We start from the raw sequence: 17,990 nt of genomic DNA, 5'->3' as shown, positions 1-17,990 counted from the left end.
AATCGGTCTTGTTTTAAAGATCTTTGTGACATGATTTCAAATATATAAATAGTTTTGAGATCGGAAGTTTGGTTTAAGAGATATGAATGATTTTAAGTTAGCAAAGGTGAAATAAATGTATGCATTAGTTTGAGAGAGAGAGAGAGGGAGAGAGAGAGAGAGAGAGAAAGAGAGAGAGAGAAAGATAGAGAGAGAGGGGGGGATGGATAACACATGCATGGAAGACGTTGTGTCATCTGACAAAAAGCTGACTTTGATGGGACCTGTGTATCATGTTTGCATGCTGTATAGCTATGTATTTCCGAGAACAGAATGCTTTATTTTTTATACTACACAGTGCTGCATCAATCTTTAAAACGCAATGGACGGCAGGAGATCCGTCGGTACGAGACGGAACAGCGCAATTTTCCGCTTCGGTGGCGGATCTAGGGGTGGGGTGGTGGGGGCCATGGCCCCCACATACAATTTGCAGAACTTTTTTTACTAATGCATTCATATGTATATTTAGTACTTTATTAACTATTTGCAAACCATCAGTGAGTTGCAATGCCTTACTAAGCATTTCCTAGATCTTGAGTTAGGCGTAGCTACTTCCTCCCCCCATGTTCTCCTGATTCCCCATCCTTCCGTTGAAGCTAAACCAGTATCAGTTGTGCTTCCGTGCCAAGAACCGAAGATTGTGTGGGTCACCGAAGATTGTGTGGGTTGTAAGAGATGTGAATCTGCCTGCCCGACAAATTTTTGAAGTGTCCGCGACAGCCCCTATAATAGTAGATAACACTCCAAGTGTCATTCTTTTGTTCATTGCTATACCATTGTTTGCTCTGTTATACTCAATGGACGGGGTATTAGTAGATCCAGCCATTACTATCAAAGCTATTGGACATCAATGGTATCGGAGTGCGCCTCTTAACGAGGGTGATTTAAGTGCAACGAAATGTACCGGTGGTTCGCGAAGCATCTGGTTTACCGGTCATCTCCCATTCCCTTTGGGAGGCCCGCGCGACGGGCTATTAGCTCAGTGGTAGAGCGCGCCCGAATCTAACTTTCTTGTTTAGGTAGTGTATGAATAGGCCTGACTAAATCCTTGTATGGCTTCCTCTATTTCTCTATAAAAAGAAATATGACCAAGAGTGGTTCGAATGTGACCAAAAAAACTACTACCCTTTGTAATGTTGCCCTTACGTTGGTCAAATTCTAGATCCGCCACTGCTAGCAGCCAGATGCAGTACGAAACTGCTTGGAAGATTACGGCTGCGATCTCTCCGCGGCGACCACATGCCGAGCATGACCGTAATCAGAAAGAACAGGCGTGGAAGACAACCTTAGAGCAACTCCGACGTGCCGATGCAAATGGACGCGGACTTCTTTTTTGCTTTTTGTCCATGCGTACAAGGCGCCGACAAATTTTCGTCCGCGCGGCTATTATGCGGTTATTATTCCTTTTTGCATACATAACAAAAAAATGCAAAAAATCACATAATTCAACCAAATACAAATATCTCATAAAAAGTTATCATAGTTTACAAACCAAATAAAATTTATTTCATCGCAAATGCATTGAAAGAACAAATAGCCGATATATCTATTGGTTGCCAAGGTGAGCCCATATATGCTTAATCAAATCATCTTGTAGTTGAATTTGAGTTTTCTAATCATGCATTTGATGATGAAATTGAAACGTGATGATAGGGCAATATAATGTTCAGCAGGACCGGGAGGATATCTGGTGCTACGGGAGCACCTAAGATTAGGTGCTCCAGGAGCTTTTCAACCGTTAGATCTGAGATCCGAAGGCCGAGGAGAGAGCTCACGCTTTTATTCAAAGAACACCCCTAGAAATTTGGTATTGCAAATCAGGTCCAGCGCATCTGTAGATGACCGTTGGATTTCAGATCCGATGACCGAGAAGCTCTTGGAGCACCTAAACTTAGATGCTCCCGTAGCACCTGATATTTTCCCCAGCAGGACCTCCCGAATGGCCGCACGACGTACAAGCTGGCAGGTTCCTTGTGGTACCGCGACGGGCGATGATTAGTCTGGATCTGAACTTCTGGAGCAACTTCAGTGTACAATCATTTTCCTCATCGTCGTCAAACGCATTTACCAGCAGCCAGATGCAGTACGAATCTGCTTGAAAGATTTACGTCTGCGATCTCTCCGCGGCGGCGATCACATGGCCGGACATGACAGTAATAGGAAAGAACAGGCGTGGAAGATAGCCTTAGAGCAACTCCAACACGTCGACGTAAATGGACGCGAATTTCAGGTTTTTCTCCATTTGAAGCAGTGTTTTAAATTGCGGGCTATGCCAAAGAGCGGCGGCCCTTCAAATCAGCTATTGCGAGGCTATTGCCCGCTATAGTCGGCTATTTTGTAAGTTTAGAGGGCTATGCCACATATTGGCACCTGCTCCAAGCGCTATAGCCGAGTTATAGCCGGCTATTTAAAACTTTGGTTTGGATCGGTGCTTTGGGCTCTGTCTGCCTGCGTTCGTGTTCGGGTTGGTACTGTGTCCAATGCGCCAACGCATTATCGTCCGTGTAGCTAGTATGTGGACATTTTTCTTTTTTGCATACATGTCAAAAAATTGCCCAAAATTCGCATAATTCAACCAAATACAAATATCTCATAATTTCACAACCAAATAAAGTCTCATAGTTTACAAACCAAATAAAATTTAAATTGTCACAAATACATTTGAAAGAAAAAATAGCCGATACATCTATTGGTTGCCAAGGTGAGCCCACACATATGCTTAATCAAATCATCTTGTAGTTGAATGTGAGTTTTCTAATCACGCATTTGATGATGAAATTGACACCCCAGATCAAAGAATTCATCCTCGCGCTCATCCTCTATGATCATATTGTGCACGATCACATAAGCGATCATCATCTCTCACAACTTCTTGTTGCTCCAAGTTCTAGCAGGATGCTGAACGATGCCCCAGATTGAAAAACACCGAAAGCACGCTCCACATCCTTTCTAGCACTCTCTTGGGCTTGAGCAAATCTCTGCCTCTTCTCTCTTATCGGGTTGGAGATTGTCTTGACAAGAGTAGTCCACTGAGGATAAATATCACCAGCTAGGTAGTATCCTTTGTTGTAGTGGTGACCATTAATCTCGACGTTGACCTCTGGGCAGTTGCCTTCTGCAAGCCTTGCGAACACCGGAGAGTGCTGAAGTACGTTGGTGTCATTGTTAGAGCCGGCCATGCCGAAGAAATATATAGTGTCAAATCCACAGATCTTGTGAAGCCACGACCTCAAGTATGACACTTCAAGCTTTCACATCGCCCCTATAGTGCCCCTGCCAAGTAGAAGGGCAGTTCTTTCATTCCTAGTGCATACAATCTATGCTACCAAGCATCACGGAAAATCCCTATCGGCATTGATCACCAACAACCAGATTGTATCTGCAGCAGTTGGCTCTCTCAAGTACTCCGGGCCAAATACTGCTACCATAGCCTTGCAGAAATTATGCATGGAGTCTAGGTACGTGAACTCGCTCATGCGGACATACTCATCAATAAGATCACCGGGTATTCTGTATGCAAGCATCCGAATAGCTGCAGTGCATCTTTGATGAGAGGAGAAGTTAACCTTTTCTAAGGCATCCTCATTGCATTCAAAATAGTTATCGTACGCCACCACTCCTTCCCGGATGCGATTGAACACATGTCTAGCCATCCGGAAGTGGCACCGAAATAGTTTGTGTTTGAAGAGTGGGTCAGCGGACTGGAAGTAGTCCTGCCAGAGTAGGTAATGGCTGCTCTCTCTGTTACGATTCAATGCCCGAGTATATGCCCCGAGATCGAGCAACTAAGCATTGGCCACTGCCTACTAATGTATAATGTGGTCATGGACGACCAAAGCAGCAACCATAATCTCCTCATCGTCGGACGACGATTCATCTGGATCGCAAATGAAGTTGTTGAAAAGTACTCATCCCCACGATCCATTTGTACCTTGCGGACGAAATGTCAAGCACCTTGCGAGTGTGGTGGAAGACGTCGGCCAGTGAAGAGCCCTGCGTCTCTCCCAGACCAGGCAGCAAGCCTATTGGCGAGCGAGGTAGTTGCGGTTGGAGCGTTGCTGGCGGCGGCGACGGAGGCAAGGGGGTGGCGTGGACGTGGGGGGGGGGGGTGCAACAACGGCGACAAAAACAGCCCACCAACGGCGGCGAGAACGACCGTCGGGTGTGGTGTACTACTGGGTGGGGGGGGCTATATGGGTTCGGGTGGCGGCCTGCAACTGGAACTGGGCGGCAACAGCTAGGGCGGGGTGGCCGGGTGTGTTGACTATCGATGGGAGAGAGGGGGCAAATGGCCAATGTGTCACCGACCAACGGGCAAGGAGGACAAGGGCGGGAGTCGCGCGTGTCCGCGGTGACGCAAACCCGGTTCATATTTAGGCCTGAAATGGGTCGCACGTGAACAAAAAGCGGACGCTCGTCCGTTTGCGTCGGAGTTTGGGCCGTGATTTATGTCCGTTTCGATCCAAACACACATTGGCGGACAGTTTGCATAGGCACGTTGTAGTTGCTCTTATCGGCTACATGCATGCATGCCTACATGTAGCAGCAGATGGTGGTACTCCTACGGTCCACGTACATTGACATGGCCAGCCCCAGCCATGTGTATGGTGGATGCATCATGCATGCACCGTTTGACTGTTCAAGTGTGCAACGATAATGCTGCCCTGTCCAGGCAGATGCAATGCGTCCTCCGCGCGGGCGCGGCAAGCAGCACATGGATGGATGGAGCGAGAGGACCAGCCATTTTCGGAAAGAACGGGCGGGGAAGATAACCTTATCGGCCTATAGATGCATATACATTGACAAGGCCAGCCATGTGTATGGGATGCATGCACCCTCCGTTTGTGATTGGTCAGCCGGACCCGGGAATTCGGGAGCTCAGCGGGTCGTTGTGCTGGCTCCTATGGGCGCCATCGGTTTGGTCTGGTGCAGGCAGTGAGTGAGAAGCGCGGCGTTGCTGTCCGAGACTATGGGCGCGTTGGATTGTCTGCATCATTTTTTCCCTCTTTACATGTGTGTTTTAGATAGGCTTGACTGAAGTAGAATATGTCAAAAACCATCATTTGTACATAATTTGGTTGGTTGCACGACGGAAGCAATATTGACCCGCCGTTTGGTTGCATGTGTTGCACTGGACTCACAGACTATACGATGTTTGGTTGTAAACTTCATAAGGTGCTATTAACACTTCTCACTAGTCATGACCTTACCACACACGAATTTGAACACAGTTTCAGTCCTAGCAAGGAAACAAATCGCAGTTCATCCTAACTACTAACAAATACCAGTACACATATTATAGTCAGATGGCTCAATAGGGGAATGTTCATCGATGTCGAACTAGTTGGAAGTCCATCCTTGTCCTCTTCTTTTTCTGCTGCTTCTTCTTCTGACTCTTCTACCTCTGTTCTCCCATGTTGCCTGAGCCCACTCCATCATTTTGTTCTTTCAGGCTTTGTTGTAAAATGCCTCCACACCATGGCCAGAGCTGACAACATCATCAGGCGTCACCTCTTCCTAATTCAGCACCAGGTCATCACAACCCCATTGCAGGATTCAGTTGTGCAAAATGCAACAAGTAAGAACAGGCTAAACATGGGTGGGAAAAGTGTAGAATGACTTCTTATCTAGGATCTTAAAACTATTCTTCAGAGCTCCAAATGCCCTCTCAACCGCAACTCTAAGGCTAGAGTGTTTGAGATTAAACAGTTCATGCGGAGTCCTAGGATAGTTCCTACCAGTGAACTCGTTCAAATGGTACCCAGCCCGAAAATAGAAGCTCACCGCGGGGTCCACAACGTACTCCAGGTTTCTAAACCTGATGGTCTGTCCTAGAGCAAAGTTTTCGATCCGACCGAGGTGGCCAGACGAATCAGCATAAAGTATGATGCTGCCGAAGACAAAGAGTTATCCGGGGAAGAAAGTTTTACCACAGTCGATGCTTTCATAGATCTGAAGGCAAGCCATCGAGCCGCTGCGACAACACAAGGGGACCTGCGTGGGCCACCAATGACGAAGGTAAATCCGGCAGATTTCGGGTAGGGCGTCTCGAGCTGGTGATCTTGGCACGATGATAACAGGACGCAGAAGGGCCATGGTGTTTACCTAGGTCTAGGCCCTCTCGAAGAGGTAAAATCCTATGTTATGCATGTATTGTATTGATTGTGGATGGGGTGCAGAGTACATGTTGATCTACCTCGAGATCGTATGTGTGAATGAATCTACCTCTATGGTAGAAACCCCTCATCTCATATAGACACCGGTTGTACCTAAGGTTACACGTAGGTCGGTTACATTGGGGGTAAACATGCCGAGTATTACATCGTGTCTTGGAGTGTGCACCAAGTCTCCGGGAGGTTCTTGAGTACGTCGTGGGGCCTGAAAAATGCGGCCCACTTGGTTGGTAGTTTGGGGGTTCTCGGCCCAGCCCATGCTTGGGAGCCGACGTGGTTACTACCCCCTTATTCAGGACACCATCAGCGGGGTAGATCGGATCTCTGTACTGTAAAACCCTAGCCCCCATCGTGCATATAATGTGGAGGTTGTGGGGCTCTCATTCCCATCTACTCCCGCAGACACAACTCTCGGTAGCATCTCATACTCTCCATTATAATCGCTCACACGAGGTATACCCATGATGAATAACAACAACAAGAAGCAGGACATAGGGTATTACTCTGATCCGAGACTCCAGCCACGTTAGCAATCGTACCAAGGGGTACTCACCGGATTATGCACCGTCAATACCCTAAGAAGGTATGTGATTGTTGTAGTGACAGGTTCTCGGATATACCTGAACTTGAAGGTTGGCCCGGAGTCAGCCAATTCCGCTAGACATAGTTGTTCCTTCAATGCAACCACGAGTCTAATGCTCGAAAGATAAAGACTAATGTTGCGTTAATCTCAGTGAAGGTTACCTGGTCGCCATTGCCAAAGGGCACCGGCCTTTATTCTAGACTAATGTTGCGTTAATCTCAGTGAAGGTTACCTGGTCGCCAGTGCCAAAGGGCACTGGCCTTTATTCTAGTTCATCACATCCTTGAATAAATTTGGACCCTCATTCCTGGCGAACATTCGTGAGAAGATGGGTAGTGAACCAACATGGTCCCCTAGCAGTTTCACTGCATTTGAGTGGTGTTGGGCAGGCAGTTTTTGAAAATGCCATGGCAGTTATTTCCTTTAGGACGTCTTCAATGCAGGGGTGCTTATTTGGGCGCTTGCAGTATTATCGTTTAAATTAATAACAAAGCATCCGCATTGGAGTCGGTGTTTGCAACACAGGAGCGCTAGTTCGAGCGCTTATGTGATTTCTTTTTCTTTGGTACCAACCAGTGAAGCGCTCATTTCTCCGATGCACACAATGAAGCGCCCGTCAAAAGTCTGTTTATTTTGTTGAGGCTACGAGATTTTCCAGGAGAATTTTAAGCGCTCGGAATAGTCAAAATAGTCGTGCAAATATAAAAGAGCCCAAGTGCCCGATGAGTAGCGGAGCAACGACGCTAGAGGAAATCCTGGGATCGACCAGGAATCGAGCGAAACGGCCGGGAAAGAGACCCTGGCGCCTGGGCTAAGCGCCCGCGTTATAGATGCCCTTAGGGCATCTCCAACGCCGGACGCTTAGACGGGCGCTAGGATAAATTTCCTATTGATTTCCCGACCAATTAGCAGTTAGCTCATCAAATCCTAGCTTCAAGTGTGGCATCGATGCAAAGGTTTGCATCGGGCGCTAGGCTTCTTTTCTTCTCTCCGCCTGGTGTGTGTGGTTGTAATTAGCGCTTGAAGTTAGCGTCTAGCATTGGGAGGGTAGGGCGCTTAGGTATTTTTTGTTTTGTGATATTTATTTTTTCACTTCCTAAGCGCCTCTTGAAGGTCTAGCATTGAACATGCTCTTACGAGACTTTTTTCTTTTGGATATTTTGGCCAAAAACTGCCCGCCGTGGGATGGAGATCATGCGGCCTAGGGGCGTTCGCTGAGGTTGGCCTCGCAGGGAACGTCAACGAGATAAAAGATTTCTCAAAAACTTTGTCAATAGCTGTGTATGCAGTCGAGTTGTGGACCTGTGGGGTTTTCATAACTGAGCAAGTTAATTCTAAACGTACGATGCAAATCGGAGGGAGGGCTGCGGGTTGCTGATCCGGTAAGCCAAATCGCGTCCGATGCTGAACAGATTTTGCGGGATTTAGTTTCGCCGCGGGAACGATCGAGCACTACTCCCCTGCGCCGGCGGCGCCGCGCGCTCAGGCGCGAATCTTCCGCCCAATTCCTCGTCTACTCCGACGGCCTGCGGTACCTGCCCCAATGCACCGCCTCTCACGACCACTCGTCTCTTTCATGGCCTCTGCTCCGCCTCGCGGGTGGCCACCAGCGCTCGTGCGACAAGTTTACGAGCCTCCCAGTCCATCTACCCGTCGTCTTTCCAGGTATGTGTCCTTCTCGTGCTATAGTTTTGGATCTGGATCGAGACCAAAATTAAGGTTCTGTGTCTTGTGAGTTGTGACTCGCACAGCACACAAAAATTTAAAGCCCGAAAAATAATTCAAAACCGATTTCAGCCCTTGGTTATATTGCATTCCAGTTTCAATACTTCTGGCTGACCGAAGATGTTATCTTGTATGTGTCGGATGCTGACATTGGCCTTCGTTCTAATTTGGTGATTTCCTTTTTGATTTCCGAACATGGCCAGCAGCAGCGGTGAATCAAAAAGCAATGAGGATTCTGGTAAACTACTCATCTCTTCTGCCAACAAGCACTCTGCCGGCACCCAAGGCATGAACAACATGGGGACGAGGAGCACAACAAGCAAGTTCACTGCTTGTTATGGCGAGGTTACAGATGCTGGTCGTGAGGAAGGAACCACGATCAGTGACGGGGAAGAACATGAGAGGTTGGACGCACTGAAGGCTCGATACCCCTTCAACGGCGTGCACCTTCTAGATGAATTTCCGAAGAGCAGGCACCGTGATGGTTCTATATACAAGTGCACGCATTCATGGACAACACAACGTTTCGCAGACCGCAGGGAGAGTAAGTGCTTGATACCTCTTTTCCTTCTTTTTTGTAAACATTTTTCAAGTATATGGGGTCAACTAATATATTCTCTGTTTGAATCTCGAGTTTAATTTCGTTTTACTTTGTTTACTTTCACTAGTTGAATGCCAATGCATTGTACCATAAGAAGGAAATCTCGTCAAAGGGTACTCGGGGGATGAATTTGTTAGGTGTTAAGCAAATTAAAGTACGTAAGAGATAGCTAACCGTTGTGCCTTAAAGTAAATTGGGCATGCCTTTAGACGTTCTCTTAGTCATTCCTGTGATTCATTGGAAATTGTATCACTCCATAATGTTATTTATATTTTCCGCTTCTCATACTTTTACATTGAAAAATATTTTCATCAGTTTTCATTATTTTAGCATGTAATTATCCTATCCTAAGTGTGAAACAGGTCCAGTTTTTCCGGCCAAACTATGCAACTAGTCATGGAAATGAAAATATTTTCTAACGTATAAGATAATGACGTTATCTACTATCTGAAAGAAAAATCAACTTAAGAGAGGACTTGTGGATGGAGAAACAAAAGAAAAAAAATCACGAGGGGACCTTTTCCTTCTGAGGTGATCACTTGTTATTCTCCTTTTCTTTGTATTTTCCTAGAAAAAATAACTTCTCCAGGGACCAGACTTATAAGAGTTTAACATAGATAGTTCCACTTACATTTAAACAAATATTTTTAATAGGGCCAAGGAATCCTTAGTCGGCATGTTTACCGTTTGTATGACAAGTATTAACATGAATTTTCAATTAAATAGAACTTGTTTTCCTTATGAAGCTATTTTCGAGGCAATGATGTTTACAGAGCCCTCAAACTGCATCATCCTCAATGGCACTTGCATGCGGCATGGACCTACTCGCATGTTACAAATTGTATCGATAAAGTTGGTTAAAATTGCTATGGATGGGCCAATAATGTTGTATGGATACATAGCACTGCAGGATAATCTGGATCCTTTGCTTAATTATGTCGTCAAATTTATACTTATCATTAATTATTTCAATGAATAGGTCTACCTAACTCTCCAGACTATTAAGGTTCATCTACTTAACCCCTTCAAGTATAAAGCCTGATATTCCACCTCTTAAAAGTATTGAATAGTATATAAATCTCCCCTAGGTGCAGTTTTGTAGGTAGTTTTTGGCTTTTTGCACATGCGCCCTGTGGACCACATGTGCAAAACCACCACCTAAACGAACCCGGTGAATGGTCTAGACAGTATGGAATACTTCAGCGGTCAGATACCCGATTCTATTGACTAGCCTGGTATTCGACCTTTTACAAGTATTCAACACCGTCTAAATCGCCCCTAGGTGCATTTTGTTAGTTAGTTTTTCCACATGTGTCATGTGGAATGCATTGGCAAAACAACCTCCTAAATCACCCCAGTGAATGATTTAGGCAACATAGAATACTTCGGGGTCAGGTACCCGATTCTAAAGACTAGCCTCGACGCTCTGAGGGAGTTAAATAGACTTATTCCTTACTTAAAAAGTTTAAATTACTTAATTATTTTTTTCATTTCACAGTATCACATGCATAGAACAGATGAGACTACGTACTCTCGATGATCACGTGCTACAGCCACTTCATATCTTTTGCATCAACAAAGATGTTTCCATGTGATTAATCTGTTCAGCTTGTTCATCAACCGTAAAATATCCCTTTTATGTAAATATTGTTAATTACAAGTAAAACATCCTAAGGGAAGTGTTTAAGATGTTTCTTACTTTTATATGAAAGAGCTAATAAACAATAATAACTATGTAGGGCTCTCTCATCAACGTGGGTGGCCTCAAGCGAGGGATTAATTTTCTGGGTGATATGTTAATCGAATACGACATGAGGATCAAGACTGCTGAACCAGAAAATCATGATCTACAGCTGATCGATGGGGTTTCAATTCTAGGCAACATGGGCATGCGGAATCGTAGTGTGTTCATGGATCGCATCCATGGGGATTGTGGCAACTGTAGTGTGTTCATTGATATAACTTTTTCAAATCTTGAAAATGCAGTTGAGGCAACTGTAGAAGTTACCATATCAGAAGTGCAAAGCAGTTTCAATCTATTTCTCGGCTGTTTTACCAGTGGGTTGAATGAAGAAATTGGGCTCTTCGATGGTGCCATTAGTGAGACACGGAGCTTAAAAAGGTCTGTGCTTGCTGTGGTGATAGATTCTTGGATACACTTCAAGTTCAAGGTTGGCACGGGGCCATCCAGTTCCGCTGAACATGATTGTTTCTTCAATGCTGGCAACCACGAGTCTAGTGCTCGAACGATTAAGACTGATTTTGCGTTAATCTCAGTGAAGGTGATCTGGTCGCCTTTGCCTGATGGGTTCTAGGTTTATTTCTATTCATCACACCCTTGGATAAACTTTGTCGAGAAGTGGTGAATGTAACAAGTTTTCAAATAGGCAGTCGAGTCGTGGGCCTGTGGCCTAAATTTAGGTGTGGCGAACATGCATGATTTGTAATCGAACTAGTGTCCATGTATGTACAGTTACTCTCTGCATGCTCCACAAGTGAAGCAACTATGAACTGATGATCGTTCATCTGATGATTTGATTGTTGAGATGGTCAGCTAATTCTAAAGCCTGCTGATAAAAGAGGTCTTTGATGTCCTGGCTGAGTAAAAAAAGACTGGCATGCCTGGTGGAGAAGGGAATATATTTCAGCTGAGGAAGGTGATGATACTGCAGCAAGCTACAACAGGTAAGTTGTTTGAGATAAGCTTCTGAGGTGACTATTATTCTTTCCCCTAGTTTTGCTCCCAGTTACAAGTAGAGATGGTGATGACAAAATGACTCGTGTGTTTCCACTAGCTAGCACTTTGTTGACATGAGAAGTTTTAGAAGAAATGCACGATAAGCAGCGCCCGGCTAAATTAATGAAGTCCAAACTGACATGAGAACTGAGAGGTGTTGAATTTTATCTGCGTCTTGTTAAAGGGCCTTTGATTTGCTTTTGTAGTTTGTATGTATGTACAAGAAGAGTATACCGTACGTTGAAGAAGAGTATAAAGTATGGTGTGGGTCGTCAAACTAGGATATCACTCTGATATTTGAGATCTAACCATGCCTATGTGATCTACTCCCTCCGTTCCTAAATATAAGTCTTTTTAGACATTTCAAACGGAATACAACATATGGATGTATGTAGACATATTTTAGAGTGTAGATTCACTCATTTTATCCTGTATGTAATCACTCCGAGAGCTCTAAATCCTCGTCCCTTGGTGGAATCTCTAGAAAGACTTATATTTGGGAACGGAGGGAGTATGTGACTCGCATGGTGGGAGCTGTCATTGTAACGTAAACGAAGAGCCATGTTCAGACGAGGAGGTGGTCAAAGCATCGCATTGATGGATGGAATGGAAGGCCCATGCAGTGCTCTGTAATTTTTGTCAACAAATAAATGTGATGATATCAAGTGTCCCTTGGTCGTGAACGAAGTGGGTGGAGATAGGGAATAATGTTCAGCAGGACCTCCAGAATGGCCGCACGACGGTCGATGATTAGTCTGGATCTGATCTTCAGAAGCAACTTGAGTGTACAATCATTTCTCCCATGGTCATCCAAGGCATGCAGCAGCTAGATGCAGTATGAAACTGTTTGGAAGATTTACAGTTGCGATCTCTGCGCCGCGCGGCCGTAGGTCTAGGATTTTCGCACGGAGGGGGATGACCAGCCGTCACTACAAAAAAAAGACACATCCGTGACATTTTGGGCCGAACGAAATTTTTTCTGTCATACATATGACACTTCTATGACGATAATTGTGACAAAACCCGGTATCATCATAGATGTGGTGGGCTCCTACTTCTATGACAAAAAATCATGACAGAAAATGGGCTTTTCGCCTGGGCGGGCCGGAGACGCAGCTGCATGACATTCTTTGGACCGTCCATGACGGAAAAAACCGTGGTAGAAGCGAGGGCGAGGAAAATTTCGGGGAGTTCCCGGTTACGGTGGGAGGTCGGGGCCCGAGCGATGCGCGTTTCTCTCGTCAACGTACGCGCGTGTGTGCGAGGCGTTGGCTCTAACTGAACCCGAGCGAGGCGTTGCGCTCTAACTGAACACGAGCGACTGCACTGCAGGCTACGCGTTACTGAACCCGAGCGATCGATCGATGGCTGTTAACTGAACCCGGTCGAGCGATTCCTTCGATACTGCTGCTAACTGAAGCCGATCGATGCTGCCTCTGAATGAACAGTGAGCGTTGCTGGGGGAGGTTTGGATGAACAGTTCCCGGTGGGGGTGGATGAACAGGACCCCGTGGTGTTGCCTCTGGATGAACAGGACCCCGATCGATCGAGCCGGTTGGGGCTGGATGAACAGGACCCCGTGGAGGGCAGGATGAACAGGACCACCCCGTGGAGGGCAGGATGAATAGGACCACCCCGTGGAGGGCTGGATGAACAGTAGCCCGTGAAGGGGTGGTTGAACAGGAGCCCGTGGAGAGGGTTGGTTGAACAGTAGCCGGTGGACTAGCGCGTGGTGGAGGCTGGATGAACAGGAGCCCGTGGATGAACAGTCGTAGGTGGAGGCTGGAGGAGGTCAACGGTGGATGAACAGTAGCCCGTGGAGGCGGGAGGGGGTCGACGGTGGAGATGAACAATGTCCGTGGAGTCCCGTTTTGCGGTACGCCACACCCCTCCCAATGAACAGGACCACCGTTTCGACCGTAGCGCTCCAACACAAGTCCGTTTCTTCCGTTTTGCGGTACGCCACACCCCTCCCGATCAACATGACCCCCGTTTCGACCGTAGGAGGTCCGTTTCCTCCGTTTTGCGGTACGCCACACCCCTCCCCATGAACACGACGCATTCCGTTGCCTCCCCATGAACACGACGCTTTCCGTTGCTTCCCCATGAACACGACGACGACGCTGTTTCTCCGTTCCGACCCAGCCATGTACACGAGCCCTGGCCGTACGTATGCGCGAGTAGGCGTTCGAGACCCCGCCCGTATGTACACATACGTGGCCGTATTTTCTTTCTTGCACCCCGTCCGCTGTACGTACGTGTACATGCTACGTGCGCGCCTCTACTACGACACGTGCGCGCCTCTACATCCACCAGTATATATGTACGTACACGTTCGCGACCAGAATGACAACGCTATGTACGCTTCGACCAGGTGGGTCCCGACTGTCAGGCACTTCCTTGCCTGCGAAGATGTAACTGGTGGATCCCAGCAGTCAGGGGGGCGAATCGTTTTTTTTGCCCGGACGCACTTCCTTGCGTGCGAAGATGTAGCTGGTGGGTCCCAGCAGTAAGGGGGAAACATTTTTTTCGCGAAATACAGTGGCCCGTCCGGTGGGTCCCAGCTGTCAGGTGGAGGAATAATTATTTACCACGTAATAAGGAGGCACTTCCTTACTGCGGCCGTGGACCCAGCTGTCAGCCTCTCCACGTACAGTCCACGTCCGATGGAAGTCGTTCCTTGACCACGTTGACCACGCCGCGCCGAGAGCACCAGGGCGGTGGACGACGGCGAGGCCTAGGAAGGGGACGACGGGGAGCCGGGGAAGACGCGGCAGTGGAAGCCCGCGCGGAGAGGAGTACGAGGGTTCACTGGTTCGGCTGCGGTGTGAGGCTGCCGTCGCCGCAGGGCCTGGCCAGCGGTGGGAATAGTAGGGGGCGATGAGGCCTCCACGGCAGCACAGCTGGCCACAGGAGGCATGAGCATGCGGCACGACCGGTGCTGCTTTGGGCGGCTGGACCAAGAAGACCAGAGGTTGAAGAAGCACTACGGCCGTTGGATGGACATCGTACGGTCACTGGAGTTAGAATCGTTCATATTGACTAAAGTTGACAAAGGCCCCCGTCCCAGTCAACTTAGTAGGCCCACAAGTCAACCTCCCACCATGGTGGGTCCCAGCTAGCAGGGGGAGTATTCATTTTTTTGTGCGTAATAAGGAGGCACTTCCTTGCGTGCGAAGATATAGCTGGTGGGTCCGAGCTGTCAGCGGCGGTAACGTTTTTTTGCAAAATATAGAGGCCCTTTCGGTGGGTCCCTAAGGTCAGGTGGAGGAATCATTATTTTGCGCGTAATAAGGAGGCATTTCCTTGCGTGCGGCCGTGGACCCAGCTGTGGGCCTCTTCACGTACAGTCCACTTCAGATGCATGTCGGTCATTGACCACGTTGACCAGGCCGCGCCGAGAGCACCAGGGCGGTGGACGACGGCGAGGCCTAGGAAGGGAACGACACGGAGGCAGGGAAGACTCGGCAGTTGTTTCCCACGCGGAGGGGAGTACGACTGTACGAGGGTTTACTGGTTCGTCTGCCGTCGCCGGAGAATAACAGCAGGTGTGGGTGAGTAGAGGGATGACTAGGCCAGCGATGGGAGTACGGTGGGGCGGTGAGGCCTGCACGGCAGCACAGCCGGCTGCGGGGAGGAGGGAGCAGGTAGTCCCGCGGGCGCTTGTTTGAACGGCTGGAGCAGGAAGAGCAGAGATTGAAGAAGCACGACGGCCGTTGGATGGACATCCAACAGTCAGTGCTTGTGCGTCAACCTATTTTTTAGGAAAGTCTCAAATCTGTGGAAAACAGCATACAACCCATCTGCCATTATTTCTGATAATTTACAGCCCATTTGCTAATTCTTAAGGTTTTTTTGGAGCCCGTATTCTTTTTGTTAGCATTACAGCCCATATTGTGGCCACGGTTAAAAAATTATACGAAATTTTGCATATTTCGGTGCGGTCCGAACTATTTTTAATCCCGAAATTTCGACTCACATTCAAACTGATTTAAAAAATAAATGTATATCAATATAAAATCCAACAAATTCTCCACGCATAAAAATTAATGTAATTTAAAATCTTGAAATGAAAAAAAGGTATTTGAAACTAATTGCCGGTTTGATGTGTTTTAAAAATGTACAGCCCATTTCTCATTACTGTGGGCCATTTTCTCGGCCAGCCGAATGAAAGCTCTCCTTATCTTGAAAGATTTGCAGCCCAACAGGCCTGACAAAGCGACTTACTTGGCAAATCACAAAAAAACTGGGCTGTGGCCGTGGACCCAGCTGTCAGCCTCTCCACATACAGTACTCTTCCGATGAAAGTCGTTCCTTGACCACGTTGACCACGCCGCGCGGAGAGCACCACGGCGGTGGACGACGATGAGGCCTTGGAAGGGGACGACGCGGAGCCGGGGAAGACGCAGCAGTGGAAGCCCGCGCGGAGAGGAGTACGAGGGTTCACTGGTTCGGCTGCGGTGTGAGGCTGCCATCGCCGCAGGGCCTGGCCAGCGGTGGGAATAGTAGGGGGCGATGAGGCCTCCGCGGCAGCACAGCGGGCCACGGGAGGCAGGAGCATGCGGCACGACCGGCGCTGCTTTGGGCGGCTGGAGCAAGAAGACCAGAGGTTGAAAAAGCACTACGGCCGTTGGATGGACATCGTACGGTCACTGGAGTTAGAATCGTTCATATTGACTAATTTGACAAAGCCCTTCGTCCCCGTCAACTTAGTAGGCCCACAAGTCAGCCTCCCACCAAGGTGGGTCCCAGCTAGCCGGGGGAGTATTCATTTTTTTGTGCGTAATAAGGAGGCACTTCCGGTGGGTCCGAGCTGACAGCGGGGGGACCTTTTTTTCGCGAAATACGGTGGCCCGTCCGGTGGGTCCCAGCAGTCAGGGGGAAATGATTTTTTTCGCAAAATACTGGTGGCCCGTCCGGTGGGTCCCCGCTGTCAGGTGGAGTAATAATTATTTTCCGCGTAATAAGGAGGCACTTTCTTGCGGCTGCCGTGGACCCAGCTGTCAGCCTCTCCACGTACAGTCCACGTCCGATGAAAGTCGTTCCTTGACCACGTTGACCACGCCGCCCTGAGAGCACCAGGGCGGTGGACGACGGCGAGGCCTAGGAAGGGGACGACGCGGAGCCGGGGAAGACGCGGCAGTGGATGCACACGCGGAGAGGAGTACGAGGGTTCACTGGTTCGGCTGTGCTGCCATCGCCGCAGAATAACAGGGGGTGTGGGTGAGTGGAGGGATGGCCTGGCCTGCAGTGGGAGTAGTAGGGGGCGGTGAGGCCTCCGCGGCAGCACAGCCGGCCACGGGAGGCAGGAGCATGCGGCACAACCGGCGCTGCTTTGGGCGGCTGGAGCAAGAAGACTAGAGGTTGAAGAAGCACGACGGCTGTTGGATGGACATCGTACGGTCACTGCAGCTAGAATCGTTTATATTGACTAAGTTGACAAAGCCCTTTGTACGTCAACTTAGTAGGCCCACAGGTCAGCTTCCGAAACGGTGCGCCCCAGATGTCAGGGGGAGGAATCATTTTTTGGGCGGGTGAAGCTAGAATATTCGAGATTGAAGAAGAAGCACGGCATCCGTTGGATGGACCACTACTGCTAGAACCGTGTGTTGACTATAAGTTGACAAAGCCTTGCATACGCGTCAACTCTGTTGTTTTAGGGACGCGTCAACTTAGTAATGCCACACTTATAGCCCATTTGAGATTTGTAAGAATGTGTAGCCCATTTTTGAATTCTAATGGAATTTACTACAGCCCATTTACAGTTTGTTAAAAGTACAGCCCATTTCAACCAACCGTTCAAAACAGAATTCAATAAAATTTCTCACATTTTGATGGGATCCGAAATATTTTTATCCCAAAATTTCTAGTCAGATTAAATACAATTTCAGTATAACTTTATATTACGTAAAAATCCAACGAAACATTGCGCTCGCAACAATTAATGAAATTAAAATTTTCAATATCCAAAAATAATATTTTATAAAGTAATCACGTGTTTGGTGCATTTCTTTATAGTTACTGCCCAGTTTTTATAATTACATCCCATTTATTATTTATTAAAGCTTCTTGTTAAGCCTAATGCATCCCTCCTAGGAAAGATTTGCAGCCCAGCGGGGCGGAGAATAACAA

General features: G+C 47.7%; 1 pseudogene; it reads left to right on the top strand.

Annotated features, from left to right (window-relative positions):
* Positions 1-8,715: 8,715 nt before the first annotated feature.
* LOC109764066 (uncharacterized) lies at positions 8,716-11,436 on the top strand (annotated as a pseudogene).
* The last annotated feature ends 6,554 nt before the right edge of the window (positions 11,437-17,990 follow it).

Source organism: Aegilops tauschii, chromosome 3, assembly GCF_002575655.3.
Source record: "Aegilops tauschii subsp. strangulata cultivar AL8/78 chromosome 3, Aet v6.0, whole genome shotgun sequence".
In the NCBI taxonomy this organism is placed as follows: Eukaryota; Viridiplantae; Streptophyta; class Magnoliopsida; order Poales; family Poaceae; genus Aegilops; species Aegilops tauschii.
This window is presented reverse-complemented; position numbering and strand designations above follow the sequence as displayed.